This window comes from Euleptes europaea, chromosome 9 (assembly GCF_029931775.1).
Source record: "Euleptes europaea isolate rEulEur1 chromosome 9, rEulEur1.hap1, whole genome shotgun sequence".
Classification (NCBI taxonomy): domain Eukaryota; kingdom Metazoa; phylum Chordata; class Lepidosauria; order Squamata; family Sphaerodactylidae; genus Euleptes; species Euleptes europaea.
The window spans coordinates 8700427-8723472 of NC_079320.1; positions in this window are offsets into that span (position 1 = coordinate 8700427).

A 23046-nucleotide genomic window follows, 5' to 3' on the forward strand; every position below is an offset into this window, starting at 1 on the left:
TGGAACTCAGTGTAGCACAGGATGTGGAGAAAAGGAAGATAGCACATAGTAAATCCAGGTTTTGGCTCACAAGGAATTATACATTCGTTGCTGCCTCTAAAAATTTCATTCTAATTCAAACATCCCACTAGATGCATTGAAATGAAGGCAGTTTAGCTTGGAAAGAAGGTGGTTAAGAGGAAACATGATAGAGGTCTATTAAATTATGCATGGTATGGAGAGAATGAGCAGGGAGAAGCTTTTCTCCCTCTCTCGTAATACCAGAATGCGGGGTCATCTGCTGAAGTTGGAGGGTGAGAGATTCAAAACAGATAGTTCAATAAAAAGCATAGTTAAATTGTGGAACTCCTTGCTCCAGGATGTGGTGATGGCTGCCAACTTGGAAGGCTTTAAGAGGGGAGTGGACATGTTCATGGAGGAGAGGGATATCCATGGCTACTAGTCAAAATAAATACTAGTCATGATGCATACCTACCCTTTCCAGGATCAGAGGAGCTTATGCATTCAAGATTCCTCGTCGCTTTTGATGAATTCACTCATGACTCACAGGACATGAAAGAGCATTGGATATTTTCATTAAAAATGCTTAACTTTGCATTCTCAATCAACTGCATTTTCAGGTTTTTTTTTAAAAAAAAACTTTTTTTGCAGGGAACTTGTTTACGTTTGTGTGAGCAAAACAAGCATAGGTGAACATCTGACAATCTGCATTCTGAAGATACCATACCCCCTTTTGCCCCAGATGAGCAATATTTACACAAGCAAAATTTCCACATGTGTGGATTGGTATCCTGCGGTCTGAAGACTACAAAACCCATAATGCAGTAAGACTGTGAGAGATGTGTAAATGCAGGAAATCATCCAAGGAAGAATTTTAAGTGAAGTAAGAGACTTTGAGGGCAGTCCTGAGGGGGTGGACAAAAGTCATTTGGAGGCGGCATGACCCCGAGCCAACGTAAGTGCCCACTTTTTTTTGCGATCTTTCTGGGCATGGAGTAGGGGTCACTGGGGGTGTGTGGGGAGGTAGTGGTGAATTTCCTGCATTGTGCAGGGGGTTGGACTAGATGACCCTGGTAGTCCCTTCCAGCTCTATGATTCTATGAAATCCAAGCAGGCAGGCAAATTTTCCTCAGAAAATCTGCTGCTGGGTTCCAGAAAAACATAGTTAAAAATGGAATCCTGCCTACAGGTGCCAGAAACACAAGCTGCTTCACAACAGCTTAGAGAAAGAGTGCAGGTCTTTTGAGATAAAGATATATCTGTCTTATACTTAATGACTCCTAGCTGCTTTCTACCTTTGGGAATACAGTGAACTATAAATCAAAATAAGCAGAATGTTTTTTAAACTCCCTGAAACCTCCCTCCTTTGCCAGCCATAGAGAAGTTTCTTAGTGAAATCTTCTATCACAAGCCTGTTCAGAGCATATATGATTATTATTTTGTGTTAATGTGATTATTTATTTTAATTATCTATTTATTTAAACCATCTTTAGGCCACCGTTCTACCCAATCAGGGTCCACAAGGCAGCGAGCACAAAAAAGCATCAAAACATTTGAGTCAATAAAAATACAGATAACACTGTAAAATAATCCATTTACAAGGCAAAAACAAACACCACTAGAAGGAAGGCCAATAACTGGGGGCCAATATTGGGGATATGCCAGGCGAAACAAGAAGGTCTTCACCTGCTGGCGAAAGACACCAGTAGAGGGAGGCAGACAAATCTCCCTGGGGAGGATTTTCCAAAAGTTTGGTGTCACAACCGAGAAGGCTAGGGTTGCCAAGTCCCTCTTCACCACCGGTGGGAGGTCTTTGGGGCGGAGCCTGAGGAGGGGAGGGTTTGGGGAGGGGAGGGACTTCTGTGGCATAGAGTCCAATGGCCAAAGCGGCCATTTTCTCCAGGGGAACTGATCTCTATCGGCTGGAGATCAGTTGTAATAGCAGGAGATCTCCAGCTAATACCTGGTGGTTGGCAACCCTAGAGAAGGCCCTTTCTCTGGTCACCACCCGTCTAGCTTCAGGTGGAGCAGGGCCTCTAAAGATGACCGGAGTGAGTAGGTAGATTCGTAAGGGAGTCTTGACCTTTTCCAGAAGGATTGTGTGTGTGTATGTGTGTGTGTGTGTAAGCAGTTCAAGGAAACTACATTCTGTGTCCTGTTACAAATGGGGAGAAGAGGACAATGCCGTCCCATGCCCATGAATCTCTGCAGTCAGTCTTGAAGCCAGTGGTGTTCCCAATATCACGTGAAACAATACAAAACAGCCCAATTATAAAGGTCTATGCTCATTCGCCAACCTTAAAAAATTGGCGTTTTTGTTCAGCAGTTATTCTAAAGACGTCAAACCCAACGCTATCGCCAACCAAGTCCCAGAAGGTTCCAAAAACCTCGTAACCATGATGAATATCTGGATGATTTCAGTTATAACGATAACAGTGGTGGTAATGGTGTCTGGTGTTTTATGCAGTTTGGGCTCAAACGGGCTCCGAGACTTAACAAACCACTGAAGATAAATGGCCAAGTTCACTATGCAACCATCTGCAATGCCCATTTCCTTCCCTACAGATCCTGGAGCACGAAGCACGCATCGGGAGCAATGCTGAAAACGGATGGGCTTTTCCAATGCATACCTTTAAATTAAACGCTTTATCTATCTAGCGCTGAAGCCTCGAGATCAGATTTGCATAAATTCATTCAGCTTCATTAAGGTTTATCGCTTTTGGCTTTCAGTCCCCTCGCAGTGGAAGGCAATGGAGTTTTTGAGGCGATATTCTGCTTGAATTACTTGGAGTTTGGCGAGTCAGGCAGACGTATTAGATAGCAGGTGTTGGGGAAGAGCTCGGTCTGCCTGCCTCTCTGGGGAGCTACTGCCAGTCACAATAGATGATCGAGTGAGATTAGAGTTGCCAGGAAGGGTGTGGCAACTGATAAGCAGATTTAGTATAGAATCATAGAGTTGGAAGGAGCCATATAGGCCATCTAGTCCAACCCCCTGCTCAATATAGGATCAGCCTAGAGCATCCCCGACAAGTGCTTAAAGGCTGCCAGTGAGGGGGAGCTCACCACCTCCCTAGGTAGCTGATTCCACTCTCAAACAATTCTTACTGTAAAAAAAATTCCTAATATCCGGCCGGTACCTCTCCGCCTGCAATTTAAACCCATTCTTGCGAGTCCTATCCTCTGCTGCCATCAGGAACAGTTCCCTGCCCTCCCTGGAGAGCCAGCGTGGTATAGTGGTTAAGAGTGGTGGTTTGGAGCAGTGGACTCTGATCTGGAGAACCGGGTTCGATTCCCCACTTCTCCACATGAGCGGCGGAGGCTAATCTGGTGAACTGAGTTGGTTTCCCCGCTCCTACACATGAAGCCAGGCGACCTTGGGCTAGTCACACTCTCTCAGCCCCAACTACCTCACAGGGCGTCTCTTGTGGGGAGGGGAAGGGAAGATGTTTGTAAGCCGGTGTGATTCTCCCTTAAGTGGTAGAGAAAGTCGGCATATAAAAACCAGCTCTTCTTCTCCTTCTTCCTCTTTTAAGTGGCAGCCCTTCAAATCCTTAAAGAGAGAAATCGGGTCCCCCTTTAACCTCCTCTTCTCCAGACTGAACATTCCTGACTCCCTCAGCCTTTCCTTGTAGGGCTTGGTCTCCAGGGCCCTGATCATCCTTGTTGCAGAGGTGAGGGTCCTCGTTGGTGATGTCATGACATACCTGGCAACATATTGACATCACTTCTGGGCACACAGGAGTGATGTCAGCATATCAGGACACTGCCAGCGTCCCTCCCATTTCCCCCAATTTCCCCCCCTGCCAGACAGCTGAGCAGCGGCAGGGAAGCAGCTACTGGCAGTGGGGGGGTCCCCCCATCCCCAACAGGGGAACGGCAAGCCTCAGCAAGATGGACCAGTGATCTGATTTGGTGTGAGGCAGCTTTGTACCTTCAAGTGGCTTCCACGGAGCACGGGCACAGCAGGGCTAGGAAACTGGAAGTGGAGTTGGGAGCGCGCAAGAATCCCTCCACCCAGCCCCAGCCCCAAGGTAAGTGGGGCCTGGCAACCCTACCAGGGTGCCATAGGGGTGTGATCCTAGATCACTTGCTAACCCTAGGGTTGCTAACTCCAGTTTCGCGAATTCGTGTAGGTTTGGAGGGTGGAGTTTAGGGAAGAGAGGGACTTCATCACGATACAATGCCATGGAGTCCACCTTTAAAGTAGCCATTTTCTCCAAGGGACTCGCCTCTGTCGTCTGTAGATGTCATTCCATGAGATCTCCAGGCCCCACCTGGAGGCTGGCAACCCTGTGCTAACCATGACACCACACTGACTCTAAGAGCGATAGCCATTTTGCCCTCGTTCAAGAATAAAGATCCTGATGATTTGTGACGTATTTCCACTATCTATTTGTTCCAAATGTTCATTTAACTTCTGCTTTTTCTTGGAAAACATGACATATTTGCATGAAAAAAAGAAAAAAATTAATGCATTTTTAAATACAGCAGATGCTATTTATCCGTTCCAAGGCTTCTCTGACTCATTATTTTCTGCACAAGTGTTTGGCATGCATTGTTTGAGGGTCATTAGCTGCCACTGAAAATTTGCCATCCATTAGCAAGATTCAATCTTCCCAGCTTTGTCAATAGTGTAGCTGAGTTCAGGAAGCTATTAGGACTGCCATTTCAAGTCCCAAATAACATTTGTGTGACCTTCTGTCCCCACCCCACAAAATCTTCTTCCCAAAACCTGTCCTTAGGGTTCCTAAGGTCTCTCTTCACCATCGGCGGGAGGATTTGAGGGCAGAGCCTGAGGAGGGCGGGGTTTGGGGAGGGACTTCAATGCCATAGAGTCCAATGGCCAAAGCAGCCATTTTCTCCAGGGAAACTGATCTCTGTTGGCTGGAGATCAGTTGTAACAGCAGGAGATGTCTAGCTACCCGTTTCTAAACAAGCAAACAAACCAGTAATAAATGCATTCTGGGTCTGGCCTTACCATCCTCAATTCTTCTGGGGCTCAATTAAAACCCAGTTTCAGTGTAGTATTTGGCCTACCGGTATTGGTGGAGATAAGAGAAATACCTGTGAGAAATGCCTCGTGTTAATTCAAAACCAAAAGACTCAAGCTCTGGGATGGGGAAAATACAACAATCAAGCAAATTAAAGATATAAATGCACACTGCCTACATACAATTATACCACTTAGGACTGATTAAGTCACTCTGGGAGTATCAAAATTATTAGGATACTTGACATTAGCTTCAGCAGATGACCCCGCATTCTGGTATTATGAGAGAGGGAGAAAAACGTCTCCCTGCCCACTCTCTCCAAATATAGACCTCTATCATGTCTCCCCTCAGCCGCCTTCTTTCCAAGCTAAACAGCCCTAAGCGTCTTAACCGCTCCCCATAGGACAGTTGCTCTAGTCCCCTAATCATTTTGGTTGCTCTTTTCTGCACCTTCTCAAGTTCTGTAATATCCTTTTTTAGATGTGGTGACCAGAACTGTACCCAGTATTCCAAGTGTGGTCTCACCGTAGATTTGTACAAGGGCAGTATGATAGCAGCAGTTTCATTCTCTATTCCTCGTCTAATTATGGCCAGCATGGAATTTGCCTTTTTCACATCAGCCGCACACTGGGTTGACATTTTCATCGAGTGATCCACTACCACCCCAAGATCCCTTTCTTTGTCGCTGCCAGCACAGATCCCATTAGTGCATATGTGAAGTTGGGATTTTTTGTCCTAATATGCATCACTTTACACTTGCTCACATTGAATCTCATTTGCCATGTTAATGCCCATCCCTTCCGTTTTGTAGAGATCCTTTCAGAGCTCTTCACAGTCCGATTTTGTTTTAACCACCCTAAATAATTTGGTGTCATCCGCAAACTTGGCCACCTCGCTGTTCACCCCCAACTCCAGGTCACTGATGAACACTGATGAACCCAGAATTGGCAAACCTGATCCTATCCTCGACCCCTTCATCCAGGCTAAAGGTGAGCGTGGAATCAGCTTTTTGCTAGAACAGGCATTTCCTTGTTTCTTCTACCTCAGCCTTATCTACATCGAATTAAGCTGGCAGTAATGGAAGGGTATGACTATCTAAACATCATCTACCAGATTTCCTTCAACGTCAATGTGGGTGTGTTAAGTGCCGTCAAGTCGCTTCCGACTCATGGCCACCCTATGATTAAATGTCCTCCAAAACATCCTATCTTTAACAGCCTTGCTCAGGTCTTGCAAATTGAGGGCTGTGGCTTCCTTTATAGAGTCAATCCATCTCTTGTTGGGTCTTCCTTTTTTCCTGCTGCCTTCCATTTTTCCTAGCATGATCATCTTTTCCAGTGACTCTTGTCTTCTCATAATGTGACCAAAGTATGATATCCTCAGTTTAGTCTTTTTAGCTTCTAGGGTCAGTTCAGGCTTGATTTGATCTATAACACACTGGTTTGTTTTTTTGGTGGTCCAGGGTATCTGTAACACACTCCTCCAACACCACATTTCAAAGGAATCTGCTTTCTTCTTATCAGCTTCCTTCATTGTCCAGCTTCACACCCATACATAGTAACAGGGGATAATAAGACATGAATCAACTTGATCTTGGTTGCCAGTGACACCTCCTTACACTTAAGAATCTTTTCTAGCTCCTTCATGGTTGCTCTTCCCAGTCTCAATCCCAGTCTGAACACTGATATTTCTACCTCAGCCTTATCCACATCGAATTAAGCTGGCAGTAATGGAAGGGTACGACTATCTAAACATACAAAGTTCACCTACCAGATTTCCTTCAACGATGTAGCCAAACACAGAGCAAGACAAGGCAGCTCCGAGAAGCAGCCAGGAATGTATAATCGAAATTTCGCAACACAACCTGAAATTTCTAGTAACTGTAAAAACAAAATGTGAGTTTGTTATTACGGGATCAGGTTCCACTGCCCCTGCTGTTATAGATATGAGGTTTTCATTTAAACTCAGAGGAGAAAACTACGAGGCAGAATTGTAGTCATTACATGTCACTCACTGTTGCCCAAATGTCCGTTTTTATTTCAACACCAGAGGGTCATGCTGTCACAATAAAAAATGGATTATTGGAAAGCTTACCAGTAATCTCAGAATGTTCCACTATTCAAAGGTGTTCCAACTAGTTGAGTTAAACCCAACTAATTGAGTTAAACTTTGCAAAGTTCACAAGTGCGATCTTTGAGGTCGATACGGAAGCCGCCCACTGTGAACCGATCCTTCATTACCAGTGCTAGATGTTTTCCTTTCTTATCAAATATACCTCTGCTACAAAGTTTCCACCCTCTTCAGAATGGTTTGATGCAGAATTGGCCAAGACACACCTTGCAGCCAAATGATGCACGGCTTGTTCACATGTTGACAACAGGCCCAGATTTATTCACTCCTTTCAATTTGGGTCTCCAGACCAGAAAGATTCAGGAGCGGCATGTTGATTTGGAAAGCTGTAAACAATGGGTTTCCTGAAGTAGTGGCCGCATGATTCACACAAGACAAAAAATGGGATGCGGGGAGCCAGGAATGGAAAGAGAGATGGAAAAAAGAGCTTCTGACTTAAGCTGTCTGAATTCCCTCATGCTGTCTGAATAAAATTTGGACGTTTCAGTAATTGGAGCTTACAGAGGATAAGGCGCCATTATTTTAGAGTTGTATTCTTGCTTATGTTTTATAGAAGGAGGAGGAGGAGGAATTGGTTTTTATACCCCGATTTTCTCTACCTTTAAGGAGTCCCAAACCAGCTTGCAATCACCTTCCCTTCCTCTCCCCACAACAGACACCTTGTGAGGTAGGTGGGACTGAGGGAGTTTGGAGAGAACTGTGACTAGCCCAAGGTCACAAAAAAGTCTTCATTTGTAGGAGTGGAGAAACCAACCTACTTCACCCGATTAGAGTCCACCATTCTTATCCACTGGCTCTTTTGTCATCGTCGTTACTGAAGATTTGTTTTAATTTTGTTGTAAACCTCCTTGACCCAGCTTTGGCTGGGGGAGGGCGGAATATCATCATCATCTTCATTGTCATCATCATTATTATGAACTAGGAAGAGGAGAGACTAAGGAAGAGATATGGAGGTTGAAAAATCCAGCACCCTTTACAACTGAAAGGGTTGGGGAAGACCTTATTAGAAATTGTGGGACTATGATTCTTTCTGTCCTGACCTGGATGGCCCAGGCTAGCTTGATCGCATCAGAAATTGGAAGCTAAGCAGGGTCGGCCCTGGTTAGTGCTTGGATGGGGCACCATCAAGGAAGGCGAGAGGCAGGCAATGGCAAACCACTTCTTTCTGTCTCTTGCCTTGAAAACTCAGTTGAAAACCGAGTTCGTCTTTTGCCTTGAACACTCGGTTGGTCACCATAAGTAGCTGCGACTTGACAGCACCCAGCTGGCATAATGTGTCGGAGTGGGGAATCAAACCCGGTTCTCCACATTAGAGTCCACCACTCCAAACCACCGCTCTGAACCACTACACCACGCTGAATCCCCACCGGACATCCTTCAGGCTTCCACTTTTAAAACTGCTCGAGTTCCGTCACTAAGCATCTCTTGCCATTTTTCAAATTTTGTTTTTTGTAGTATACGTTCTTTATTCATTTTTGCTGAATAAGAGAGTTCTGCTCAATAAATGTCACAGGAATAACCACTGGCAACTTCAACACGCTCCCAAGAAAAGCAAATACTTTAAAAGTATCCGTGAGGGTTTTCCTCCACTTCACCAGAAGTGGATTTTCTTGGAAGGAAGGAAACCCCGTAGTAGAGAGTTCTTTTTCTGTATTAGATTATACCATAGATAAGGATGATGAAGTTTCTGTTGTGGAAAAATGAAAACACTCAGTACTGGGGACAGAATCTTTATCAGAAGATGGCTTCCGGTGCTGACGCTGGGCTGATTGCTACGACCTCCCAGGGGCTCCTGGGGAGAATCCAAGTTTGCGTGTAATTTGGGGTGTTTTACCGCACCCCAATCCAGCCCTTGCAAGTGGGCTGAGAAGCAGGAACTCCCTGCAGCCATATATGCGGTTTGATCTCCTGAATACTCCGAGGAAGCTTTATTAAGTCCCCCGGAGTTTCAGACGTTTGATCCCGTGGGCATGAAGGGATTGAAATCGCCAGCGCGCAACTTCGGCTTTAGAATCTACCCTCCAGCACCTTATAAACATCATAAGGACTACATCAAGATTAAAACCTCACCTCCAGACGCCCAAGTGAGTAGATAACAATCCTTCGCTTTTCACTGGCGTTATCGAATAACAGGGGGTTGAAGAAAACATTCCTGGTAATCGTTTCTCTCCCTTAATTGAACTGGATGATTTTGCTGCATGAGATCCATCAGACAAAGCAGCAGGAGCCTTATCAAACTGATCAACTTAAACTAAAACAACGAGCTTGAATGATTGACGTAAGATCTGCCAATCCGACGCGTTCTTAAAGGAAGGGGAGGGAGAAACCTTTGAGAATTTGCTTGGGGTAAAAAAGGTCCTCCAGCCACGTTTTACAACAAAGAGGATTCCTTGACCGGAAGACTCTGTGCTTCCTTCAATATCCCTCTCTATTGTTCTACAAGCAAATCAACAGGAAGAAGGTCGTAGTACCAGAAATTCGTCTTACTCGTGTTACACCAAAACCATTCCTGAAGGTAACAACCATAGAGAAGAGACGATAGAAGGTCCGCGATGAGGCAACTCCTGGAATACTTCCTGGTTCTGCTGATCTAGAGCGTCTGGTAAAACTCGTTGGTATTTTCAACTTTAAAAAGTTATTTTAAGCTTAAATACTCACTTCTTCAACCCGAAAAAGATATTAAGCTGGTCAATGAAATATTCTCTATCAACTACATGTAATGGACTCCTGCTAGATGACCATCAATTTTTTAACTAAGTTACATATGTAAATGTCTGGAACCTCTCCCTGATCTGGCTAAATTCATAGCCCTGCCCTTATGAAATTAAAGGAAACTTTACAGAATTTAACCATGGAAAAAAAAGTACAGGACATGCTTGCTAAACATTCTGAGGCGACAATTAAACAAGTAAAACAGATATCAACACAGATGGCTCAACTGATTTCAATGATGATGACTCTTGACCAATCATCACAGGTATGTAATCAGAAGTTGGATCTGGTTACAGAAGATATAAAAGTCATGAAAATTCAAATGATGGCCACAAATACAGACATACAAGTAATGGATTCTTCTGTCCAAAAAGTCATGGAAGAATACAAGGATACAAAGAAGAAGACAGAAGTCCAAGAAGGTAACCAGCTGGTGACAAAGAGATCAGACATACAAGAAATGGACTTTTCATTTAAAAAAGTCATGGAAGGACGTGTGGATATAAGGAAGAAGAGAGCAGGTCAAGGAACACAGATTGAAGCCATGATGGAAATGAAGCCCAGAAAGAATTACTTTTGGATACGTACCCTGTCTGAGGAAATGAGAGAGCATAAAGAAATCCTGTTCCCATACCTGACTGACTTATGTCAGTTGCAGAAGGAAGTAAGACCATGGTTAAAGGACTGATTTAAATATGATTGCTGGATTGGAAGGCTTTGACAGTGTGGATGGGTGGCATGGCTATTAACAATGTAGTGGAATTAAGATTTAGACATCATTTTGGGATTATGTAAACAAGTCCTCCTTTTATAGACTATTAATTGATATAAAAGTATACTGGAATATGTGATTATTACTTTAAGGAAAATGTTGGAATGTACTAAGGATATTGGTTTTTTCTCCTTTTTTTATAAGGGGCGGACTTGTGATATGGATCTGGGATATGATTTACACTTAAATAAGATCGATTAAACAGGAAATATCCCTAAAATATTGGAGAGGATGTTGTTTAATATGATTAAATTTATGTTATACTGGCTGCAATCTTATGCAGCCAAATGGAAAGGGACAAAGGTTTCAGAATAAAGGGATTAAATCTTTTAAATGTTAGAACTGGTGGAGTTGGAGAAACTAGGGGAAAGGGGAGAATTGAAGGAATCATTGTGATAATGTATAAGATCTGGGAAAAATGGAAGGTTACTTTTTACTCTGATCCAGAATGTAAAATTTTATATAACATGAAACTTTAGAATGAGATTAACACTAGGATCAGAATATGTTAACGAAGGATAATAACACTTTATTAAGAGGTAGATGGAGGTGATGGGGAAGTCAATTTATTTTTTATGTTTAATGGTAATCAAGACAACAATTAATGTAATTGTGATTGTGATATTATTTTTACATTGTTGTTAAAATTATGAAGAATTTATAGTTTAAAAAAACCAATAAAAATTTATTTAAAAAAAAGAATCTTTATCAGAAGATGAAGTAGTGGGTTGTTAAGATGCTGACTGATAGATGCCAGAATCTCTTGAGCTGAACAAGACATCTGCTGCTTCTAACAACAGGAATACCTGGTTTTATTCAGTAAGGATGGCATTTCCCCCATTCTGTAAAGTATATATCCAATGAAGACAGAAAATATTTGCTCCCCTAACAATGCTCTTTATTAATCCTTTGTTACCCAAAACTATTTTATATAGAGGCCTCCGGAATACATCCTGGCATGGTAGGGTTGCCAGGTCCCCCTCTCCTCTGGTGGGAGGTTTTTGGGGGTGGAACTGAAGCAGGGATTGCGTGCATGCTGCTGCACCAAAGCGATCCATCACTTCAGGTTTATACCCAGAAGTGCCGCATCGCAAGGGGCCTTTTCCACTCAAACTGGGAGTTTGCATGGTAAAAGGCCCGTTGCGATGCAGCACTTCCAGGTTTAAACACATCGCAAGGGGACTTCCACTCAAACTGGGAGTTTGCATGGTAAAAGGCCCGTTGCGATGCAGCACTTCCAGGTTTAAACACATCGCAAGGGGACTTCCACTCAAACTGGGAGTTTGCATGGTAAAAGGCCCGTTGCGATGCAGCACTTCCAGGTTTAAACACATCGCAAGGGGACTTCCACTCAAACACCCAGTTTGAGTGGAAAAGGCACATTGCAATGCGGCACTTCTGGGTGTAAAATGGAAGTGATGTGGCGCGGCACACAGGCGCTCATTCATGCTTGCCCGCCGACCCTCAGCTGGTTCACGGGCAGCCCGGGCACTTGGCAACCCTATGGCACAATTATAGGGTTGCCAGCCCTGGGTTGGGAAATAGCTGGAGATTTTGGAGGTGGAGCCTAGAGAAGGAAGGGTTTGGGGAGGGGAGGGACCTCAGCATGGTACAGTGCCATACAGTCTACCCTCCAAAGCAGCCATTTTCTCCAGGGAAACTGTTGCCTGAAGATCAGTTGTAATTCTGGGAGATCTCCAGGCCCCACCTGGAGGCTGGCAACCTTGAACAGTTAATACTAGACCTTAACCTACTTCCTGTTTTTCACCACCTAATTCTGACAGCTCTAATAGAAAACATATTTACGCTGCTGGGTTGCAAAGCCTGGCCAGTGTTCTTCTGATGTCACTTCCTGTGATGGGCAGAATTGTACCTCCATTGTCATAGCATTGGTATGGTTGTCCAACCCTACCTGGCCATAGGGTTGCCAGCTCTGGGTTGGGAAATACCTGGAGATATTGGTGGGTGCAGCCTGGGGATGACAGGGTTTTGGAAGGGGAGGGACCTCAGCAAGGTACAATGCCACAGAGTCCACCCTCCAAAGCAACCATTTTCTCCAGGGAAACTGACCTCTCCTCTGGAGCCAGCATGGTATAGTGGTTAGGAGCAGCAGGCTCTAATCTGAAGAACTGGGTTTGATTCCCCACCCCTCCACATGAGCTCTAATCTGGTGAAACCAGGCTGGTTTTCCAGCTCCTACACATGAAGCCTTCTGGGTGATGGGTGACCTTGGACTAGTCACAGTTGTTTTTGAACTCTCTCAACCACACCAACCTCACAAGGTGTCTGTTGTGGGGAGAGGATGGGAAGGTAATTATTAGCCACTTTGAGACTCCTTAAAGGTAGAGAAAAGTGGGGTATCAAAAACCAACTCTTCTTCTTCTTCTTCTAATACCAGGAGCTCTCCAGGTCCAACCTGGATGTTGGCAACCCTAGGCCATTCTCAGCCACCCATCATGGCTCTGAGGCAACCTCCCCACAATGGGAAACCAGCCTTTCCAGCAATAGTCTGGATGCGGACCCTGTTTTCAGCATGACAGGTACCCCTTGACCTCTACTATTTTTGACAATTGCCTACATGGCCTTTATGATTGAGATGGCCATAAGGTGCTTCACATCAAGCTGTTTAGGTAGGTCTTTGCTAGGGCTAAAAAAACAGGCAAAAGACTGACCGAGCAAATGACGAAGAATATTTCATTATTCAGATCAAAGAAATTCCCTACACGTTTTCCACTAAAGCTTATTCAGGGGAATCCAATATCAGACACAATTTTAACAGTCGATTTCCCATAATTAAAAATTATATTATGAGAGTTACTTAATTACCCGTTTGCAAAATGTATTTTAAAAAATCAAGTGTGCAATTAAATAGGATTCAAAAGCAACCATGAAAAAGAGGAACTCATTAAAACTGTTAGTGCTTATTCCATTCTTGTGATTGTATATGAAGAAGCGAAAGGAAAAATTTCTGAATGCAAAAGAGATAAGATAACCAGCTCTGTGCTGGGCAAGTTTTCTTTGCTATGGCTGCCAAGAGCTGGCGACCAGGTAGGAGGGTAGAGGGTGTAGGAAGGGGTGAATATGGCATCTACTTGGCCTCTGTGACCACTGCATTAAGGCGGAACTTTGCTAGGCAGGGTTGCAAACCTCCAGGTACTAGCTGGAGATCTCCTGCTATTACAACTGATCTCCAGCCGATAGAGATCAGTTCCCCTGGAGAAAATGGCTGCTTTGGCAATTAGACTCTATGGCATTGAAGTCCCTCCCCTCCCCAAACCCCGCCTTTCTCAGGCTCCGCCCCAAAAATCTTCAGGTATTTCCCAACCCAAAGCTGGCAACCCTAATTCAAGGTGAAATCCCCTCCAAATTCACCCCTTCCCAAATCTCCCAAGTATTTTGAAGGACAGGGTTGGCAACTCTAAGGGGTGCTTCTTGTATGTTGTACAAAGGAAGCATCTGTAGATTCAGGACATCATCACATAACAGAAGGAGAAGGAGGAGAAGAGTTGGTTTTGATATGCTGACTTTCTCTACTTTTTAAGGAGAATCAAACTGGCTTAAAATCACCTTCCCCTCCCCACAACAGACACCTTGTGAGGTAGGTAGGGCTGAGAGAGCTCTAAGAGAACTGTGACTAGCCCAAGGACACTCAGCAGGCTTCATGTGGGGGAGTGGGGAATCAAACCCAGTTCTCCAGATTAGAGTCCACCGCTCCAAACCAATACACCACGCTGGCTCTTAATGGTACTGAGTATTGTGCCAAATTAAAAATTAATGCCCCATGGCAGTCTCAGTCCTTTTCTTGATTAAGTCATTTGGTGTCATTTCCTAGTGGAATATTTGCCATGAGTACATTTTACACCCATTGTGTAAATATCATGAAAGTCTGTATAGGGCACAGGGAAAGCGCACCGCAACATTCCATCTGTTCTAATCCACCCTCAGACACATTACAAAATGGAATTATAATATGCATTAATCCATTAATCAACATGACCAGCAAGGGAATTTTAATTTTAAGTCATTTGTCCGTGTTAATTAAATTTAGCCAGACGCCTTGATAGCTCCAGTACTGAAGTGTAGAAGCGGCTTGTACTGCAAATTAGGACTGTGTCAAAGAGCCCTCCCTTTTGATTTTCCAAGCAGAAATTTGCTAAATTGTTTCTTTAAAATGCATTAATTGTGATTGTGTTTACCATTCTTCAACCCCCCTCTGGTGCCCCAGGGCTGGTTTTCCTTCAGCGCTACTCCTTTGACCTGTTTTTTCCTCCCTCCCAGCCAAGAAGGGATCATGTAGTGAACATAATGACTTCAGAATGCAAGGCAGCCAATCAGCCTTGACCGTGAGGTGACATCACTGAGGGCCAACAGAGCCAATTCAGAGCGAGGACAGCATTGCTTCTATTAGTCACGGGGGACGATCCTAGCCACATCAGGGATCCCTTAACCTAATATGACAATGTTAGAATGCCACACAGCTAATCAAAATTGGCTGCAGGTTGACATCACGGATGGCAAAGTCAATTCAGAACGAGGGCAATGCTAATTAGCAATTATGGAAAATTGTGAAAGGGAGGTGGTACTGGTGATGCGACAAAAATTATCAATGAAAACTGAGTACTTTCTGCTCAGACACCACTAAAATACATGTTTTGTATGGGACACACGGGTCTGCCTTATACTGAATCAGACCACCGGCCCATGTGGATCAGTACTGTCTCCTCAGACTGGTGGCTACTCTACAGGGTCTCAGGCAGAGGTCTTTCACATCACCCACCCCCTGATCCTTTTAACTGGAGATGCCGGGAATTGAACCTGGGACTTTCCGCCTGCAAAGCAGATGCTATGCTACTGAGTCACGCCCCCTTGCAACTCACTCAAGATGGTGGCCCCAACCTCTGCCCAGCGCAGATGTTTCTCCCTCTCGCATACCCTCACAACAACCTTGTGAGGGAGGTGAGACTGGGAGGTAGCGACTGGGAGATACAGACAATGCTTACTATGCATGACAGCTCTTGCCAATTACCATTGCTGACTTCAATTGACCTACTGTGCATGACCAACATACTCTACAGTGTCCCTTTGCGCATGACTGTTTGCGCTAACTATTGGCATGGTCTTCAAGTGCTTTATTGCGCATGACCAACCCGCCCGGCAGCCCAATTGTCTTTCCTTAGCGGCTTTATTAGCGGCTTTTTTCTTTGAGAGTTATTTCAGTGCTTGCCAACTTTGGGAATTGAACTTCTTAATTACCAACTGCCACAATTGATTGTTATTGTATGATTATCTTGCCATTGGTGGTGTTTTGTTAATGTATTTTGGTATGTGTAAGGTTGTATATAGGTGTTAATGAATTTAGTATAACATTTTCCACTAAGAGCATGTGCTGTTTCTTTTTTGGTTTAACCAGACATTTATACAGCACTATTGTTTGTTGTTGTTAACCTCCAGGTACTACCTGGAGATCTCCTGCTATTACAACTTATGCAGATCATGAGAGGGAGGGCATCTTGGCCATCTTCTGGGCATGGAGTACACTAGGGGTGTGTGGGGGAGGTAGTTGTGAATTTTCTGCATTGTGCAAAGGGATGGACTAGATGACCCTGGTGGTATCTTCCGACTCTATGATTCTAACTGATCTCCAGCTGATAGAGATTAATTCCCCTGGAGAAAATGGTCCCTTTGGCAATTGGACTCTATGGCATTGAAGTCCCTCCCCTCTCCAAACCCCTCCCTCCTCAGGCTCCACCCCCAAAACCTCCTGCTGGTGGCGAAGAGGGACCTTGACAACCCTAGTAACGACCCTCGCTTTCCTTGGTGGTCTCCCATCCAAACACTAACCAGGAACAACCCTGCTTAGCTTCTGAAATCTGATGAAATCGGGCTACGCTGGACCATCATGGTCAGGCCAACTCAACCTACTCATTCAAATTTAGGACATCCTTTGTTCTGCTCCTTCACTATTTCAGAAGTTCACTTTGCCCTGCACTTCTCCTTCATTTTGGTTTAACATAAAGAATTTTGAAAAATAATTTTAGCGCTGGCTCATCAAGCGAAACCTTGCAGTATTCCCCAGGTTGTTCTCATATTTCTTCCCCTCTCTGTTACCAGGGCACAGATGTTCATAAAACACTGCCAAAAAAAGAGGACCATCTCAATGTGTTTGTGGTCAGGTATGCGTGAGAATTTGTTGCCCGTGGTGTTTTAACAATCCGAACATGCCCTTCTGCACGTCTGTGAAACACCGTGACATAAAATAAGATGGATGCAGTCATAGATACAATCACATCAAGACTGTGTGTGTATTTGTCTGTTTTGTAGTGTTTCACCAATGCAGGCATGTGGACTGAAACAGAGAGGCAGGGAAAAGGCACCAAGGAGCACAAGGAAATGAAAGCTCTGGCAAAACAGCCGTGCTCAGCAGTTTGTACAACATTTGGAAATTGCAGAAGATGGGGCGATGCAGAATGCCTAACACAGTGGGTTCTACTGCAGAAACAAGATACGCTACTCGTGTGTAAAGTGGCATCAAGTTGCAGATGACTTATGGAGACCCCAGCAAGGTGCTTAAGAACATAAGAAAAGCCATGCTGAATCAGACCAAGGCCCATCAAGTCCAGCAGTCTGTTCACACAGTGGCCAACCAGGTGGCTCTAGGAAGCCCACAAACAAGACTGACTGCAGCAGCATTGTCCTGCCAGTGTTCCAAAGCACCTTAAGCCCTCTCCTCCATGAACATGTCCACTCCCCTCTTAATGCCTTCCAAGTTGGCAGCCATCACCACATCCTGGGGCAGGGAGTTCCACAATTCAACCATGCTTCTGAGGCAAGTGAGAAGCAGAGGGGGTTTGCCATTGCCTTCCTCCCCTCAGCCTCCCTTGGAAGCCTCCCATCCAAGTCCTGACCCTGCTTAGCTTCCAAGATCTGACAAGATCGGTCCATACCACGCCGCCTTCCCTCCTGATCTGTTTAGCAACTCCAAAATCAAGGCAGAAATCTGGAGAGGAAGAAACGGCGAATCATCCGCATGTCCAACTGCACAGACGGATGCCTCTGGGAGTTCTTCCCTGTTGCTTCTTCCCACCAGCTGGTATCCAGAAGTACCATTGATCATTTACCAGCAGCACGGATACCCTCGCAGAGGACGATGAGAAGGCAGAGGTGGCGTCAGCTGGAGCGGCAGCAACTCCAGAGCTCTCAGCACAGCCGCCTGCCATTTCAGTAATTACCATCTCATTAAGTAGACCAAGTCAGTGACTAAGTCCAAGTCAAAAAGAAATCTTTCTTTCAGGCAGGCAGGCACATATGTTTGCCTGCAGCCTTTGGGTGTATGTGACTCCAGATGCGGTTATCTTATCAATATCGACTGCTTTAAGTTTCTTAAACTGCGTCAGCCCTCCATTCTGGTTTTGCTTCTTTGTGCCAATTTGACGGGTGGTTCTGGATTTTCACCTTGTTTTCTGTTTCCCCCTCATCCTACATTTGCTGTCATCAACTAGATGTATCTTTGGTGTTATATGTGTATCGGTCCGGCAACATTGTGGCACTGCCCCACTCCTCCAAGGCTTGGTTGGATCCTTTCAAAGGAGAGACTAGCGGAGGAGGTGGGGGAGGAGAGCTGGTTTTTATATGCCAATATTCGCTACCTTTTAAGGAGAATCAAACCGGCTTACAATCTCCTTCCCTTCCTCTCCCCACAGGAGGGGCTGTGGCTCAGTGGTAGAATATCTGCTTGGCCTGCAGAAGGTCCCAGGTTCAATCCCCAGCATCTCCGGTTAAAGGGACTAGGCAAGTAGGTGATGTGAAAGACCTCTGCCTGAGACCCCGGAGAGCCGCTGCCAGTCTGATTCAGTATAAGGCCGAAATGCGCTTGGTTGTCTATTGGTCATTTACATATATTTATGATCATCAACCATGTTTGTAAATTAGCAATTATCTTTTTAGAGTCTTTTACTTGATCAGCCTAATTTTTGGGCCTCGTGTTTTAAATTGGGTGTACACTATATAATATACAATATCAGTATTTTGTACGTATTTGCAGCTCAACTTTTAAGTTCTTTGTCAGTATAAGGCAGCTTCACGTTTTCATGTGTTCATATTAACCCCAAGTCCATTAAAATATTTTATGCATATAAACAATGTCCATTTTATCTATTGTGCATAAATTATGTATAGCTACCATACTGTGTGCGTATACAATACAAGGGAATCCACAAAATTAATGGTAACAGAGAACCAAAACCATTAAAAAAAATTTTTAGCGAACATTTGGTCGCCCCTATTTTTTAAGTGCATTCCTATTCACTTGCGGCTTGGGTCAGTTTCAGAAAGAGACTCAGGAACTGCTCTTCAGTTTCCTGAGATGGGACTCGGAGACTGTGATTTTGACTGTCAGTACTGCTATGGAAGGGATAGGGAATGGTATAGTATAGCCCGATCTTGTCAGATCATGGAAGGTAAGTATGGCCTGTGCTTGGGTGCAAGACCACCAAGAAAGTTTCCACAGAGGAAGAAGAAGAGGTTTTTTTATATGCTGATTTTCTCTATCTTTTAAGGAGAATCAAACCAGCTTACAATCTCCTTCCCTTCCTCTCCCCACAACAGATACCTTGTGAGGTAGGTGGGGCTGAGACCAGCCCAAGGTCACCCAGCGGTAGGGTTGCCAGGTCCCTCTTCACCACCAGTGGGAGGTTTTGGGGCAGTGCCTAAGGAGGGCAGAGTTTGGGGAGGGGAGGGACTTCAATGCCATAGAGTCCAATTGCCAAAGCGACCATTTTCTCCAGGGGAACTGATCTCTGTCGGCTGAAGATCAGTTATAATGGCAGGAGATCTCCAGCTAGTACCTGGAGGTTGGCACCTCAGGGAGACTGAACATGCAATCCTGAAGGGACTGTATTGTATGTTGAACTACTGTCAAAGCATAATTTTGTAACTTTCACCTTGCTAGACAAGTTCCATATCCATGCAGAATTGTAACTACTTTCATCTGTATACATTGATGGTTATATATTGTTAAGTAAACAAACATATTGTTAAAATTATATTGAGTGTGCAGTGGCTGTGTACTGAGAAATTTTCCTTTGAACTTCCAGTACCTGGAAGTTGGCAAACCTACCCAGCAGGCTTCATGTGGAGGAGTGGGGAATCAAACCCGGTTCTCCAGATTAGAGCCCACCACTCTTAACTGCTACACCATGCTGGCAATGGCACATGAACACATGAACACATGAAGCTGCCTTATATTGAACCAGACCCTTGGTCCATCAAAGTCAACATTGTCTACTCAGATCGGCAGCGGCTCACCAGGGTCTCAGGCAGAGGCCTTTCGCATCACCTACTTGCCTGATCCTTTAACCGGAGATGCTGGGGGAATTGAACCTGGGACCTTCTGCATGCCAAGCAGATACTCTACCACCGAGCCACAGCCCCTCCCCAACAGATGAACACATGAAGCTGCGTTATACTGAATCAGATCCTTGGTCCATCAAAGTCAACATTGTCTACTCAGATCGGCAGCGGCTCTCCAGGGTCTCAGGCAGAGGTCTTTCGCATCACCTACTTGCCTAGTCCCTTTAACTGGAGATGCCGGGGATTGAACCTGGGACCTTCTGCATGCCAAGCAGATGCTCTACCACTGAGCCATGGCCCCTCCCCTAAGGCAATCCACCTCTACTTCTCGCTTGCCTTGAAAGCCCCTTATTGGAGTCACTATAAGTTGGTTGGGACTCAGTTGCACTGACAGCTGTGGGAGTGAATGGATAGCTTGCTTATAATGGTAGCAATTGGTCTTCATTGTTCTTTGATGAACGCCGGAACCAATTTGTCCTTGTAATAAAGTTAAATGCTATTTCTCATCTGAACCGCTATTGCTCTTTTGCATTCCCTGTTGAAAGAGCTGATCACCTTTCTATTGTTTCCACAATTGGAGAAACTTATTTGCAGCTCACAGGTTGGATTTTTAAAAAGTCATCAGAAGAAAAGCTTACCCACAAAAAACCCTGCACGTAGAACACCTCTGCTTGACCCAATGCTGGCTACAATTACAACGGCAACCTCGCTATCATTTAATTAACAGAACTCCCAAGATGCAAGAAGAAAGATCAAAAGATCACAATGCTTCCCTTTAAAGTAAATTCTCTTAAAAGCAAGTAATAAAGTGTGTTCTGATTAAAAGGGGAATGGACAGGGACCCAGGCAGAGATCATTCACATCACCTACCTGCCTAGTCCCTTGAACTGGAGTTGCCGGGAATTGAACCTGGGACCTTCTGCATGCCAAGCAGATGCTCTACCACTGAGCCACGGCCTTTCCCCATGACTTGATGGCCCCCCAAAAAAGATTCTGAATACTAGGGTTTCCAGACCCACGCCAGGGGTTGGGGGTCACCCACTTTGGGGACCATCCCCCCCAGTGCTGTCCAGCCAGCTGGTGGGGGGGGGATTTACCAGCAACAAACTGAAGCCTAGGACTCTGTTGCTGGTAACACATTGATGTCACTTCCACCGCTCACTGGAAGTGACATCATCATGTCACCTATGACATGTGGATGCTCAGGTATGTAACTGAAAAATGGGTTAAAAAAAAAAGCAACTGCTCTAATTACTTTGAAGCCACGATACTGGTCTCTTGAAAATGCCTACAGGCCTTCTCCGTGTTTGCGAAGAAAGCAAAGCGCCTACAATGCCCTCGAACACCATTCCTTCTGCAAGTGTTTTCTTTGCCTGGCCACATGGTGGCTCGGAAATTGCAGGCCCAACACGATGACTTAAAAACATTTCTCCCCTCATGTAGCATGTTTTGAGAGTTTGCTTCCGAATTGTTCCTGCGGTTTTGGATCCTTGGCAGCCTTGTGAAAGCCAGATGTCTGCTGGTTGCTTTTGAAAAACTTTTCTCAAAACAGGGAGTAGTCAGAGAATAGAAGATCTGAAAAAGAGAAGAACAAACACCACTCCGGGGTGCAGAGTGGCTGTTGGAAACTGTGAGGAGCATTGGTTCTTGTAGGTTATCCGGGCTGTGTAACCGTGGTCTTGGTATTTTCTTTCCTGACTATATATTACTCTTCCTACACACTTGACACTGAGAGACACGGACCTTCAGTGTTACTCCTCTGAAGATGCCTGCCACAGCTGCGGGCGAAACGTCAGGAAAGAAAATACCAAGACCACGGTTACACAGCCCGGATAACCTACAAGAACCAATGAACTCTGACCGTGAAAGCCTTCGACAAAAGAAAGGAAGGAAAGAAGGAAGGAAGGAAGGAAGGAAGGAAGGAAGGAAGGAAGGAAGGAAGGAAGGAAGGAAGGAAGGAAGGAAGGAAGAAAGAAAGAAAGAAAGAAAGAAAGAAAGAAAGAAAGAAAGAAAGAAAGAAAGAAAGAAAGAAAGAAAGAAAGAAAGAAAGAAAGAGGGTTGGTTTTTAGAGGCCGACTTTCCTTGCCACTTAAGAAAGAATCAAAACGGCTTACAATCACCTTCCCTTCCCCTCCCCACAATAGACACCCTGTGAGGAAGGTGGGGCTGAGAGAGCTCTAAGAGAGCCGTGACTATCCCAAGGTCACCCAGCTGGCTTCATGTGGAGGAGCAGGGAAACAAATCCAGTTCACGAGATTAGCTTCCATTACTCATGTGGAGGAGTGGGGAATCAAACCCGGTTCTCCAAGTCAGAGTCCACCTAGTGATTCTTGGCGGCTTTTTGTTTCTCGATAGTGCTTCTAACTCATAGGATCACCATAAATCAGAAGTGATTTGATGGCACTTCACACACACACCTATGCCAGGGGTCCCCAACGTGGCACCCATGAGCACCTTGGTGCCTGCTGACACCTTTCTTGGGGAGAGGCCAGACAGGGCTTTAGCTCAGCAAGGCTTCTGATTGGCCCTTAGAGCTCTGATAATAGTTCTGATAACTCATTAATAGCCCTAGACTAGCCTGAGCGTATCAGAGCTTGGAAGCTAAGCTGGCCTGACCTTGGCTAGTACTTGGATGGGAGATCACCAAGGAAGACCTGGGTTGCTATGGAGAGGAAGCCAAGGCAAACCACCTCTGCTTATCTCTTGCCTTGAAAACCCCTTAAGGGGTCACAGGAAGTAAGTTGTGATTTGACAGCACTTAATTATTATTAGGAAGACACTGATCCACTGTTCTTGGATTCCATTTTATTTTGAAGAATTTTAGGAATAATTTTCTAACAGTTCGAGCGGTTCCTCAGTGGAACAGGCTTCCTTTGGAGGTGGTGAGCTCTCCTTCCCTGGAGGTTTTTAAGCAGAGGCTAGATGACTATCTGTCAGCAATGCTGATTCTATGACCATAGACAGATGATGAGAGGGGGGGCATCTTGGCCATGTTCTGGGCATGGAGTAGGGGTCACTGGGGGCATGGGGGGGAGGTAGTTTGGAATTTCCTGCATTGTGCAGGGGGTTGGACTAGATGACCTGGGGGGTACC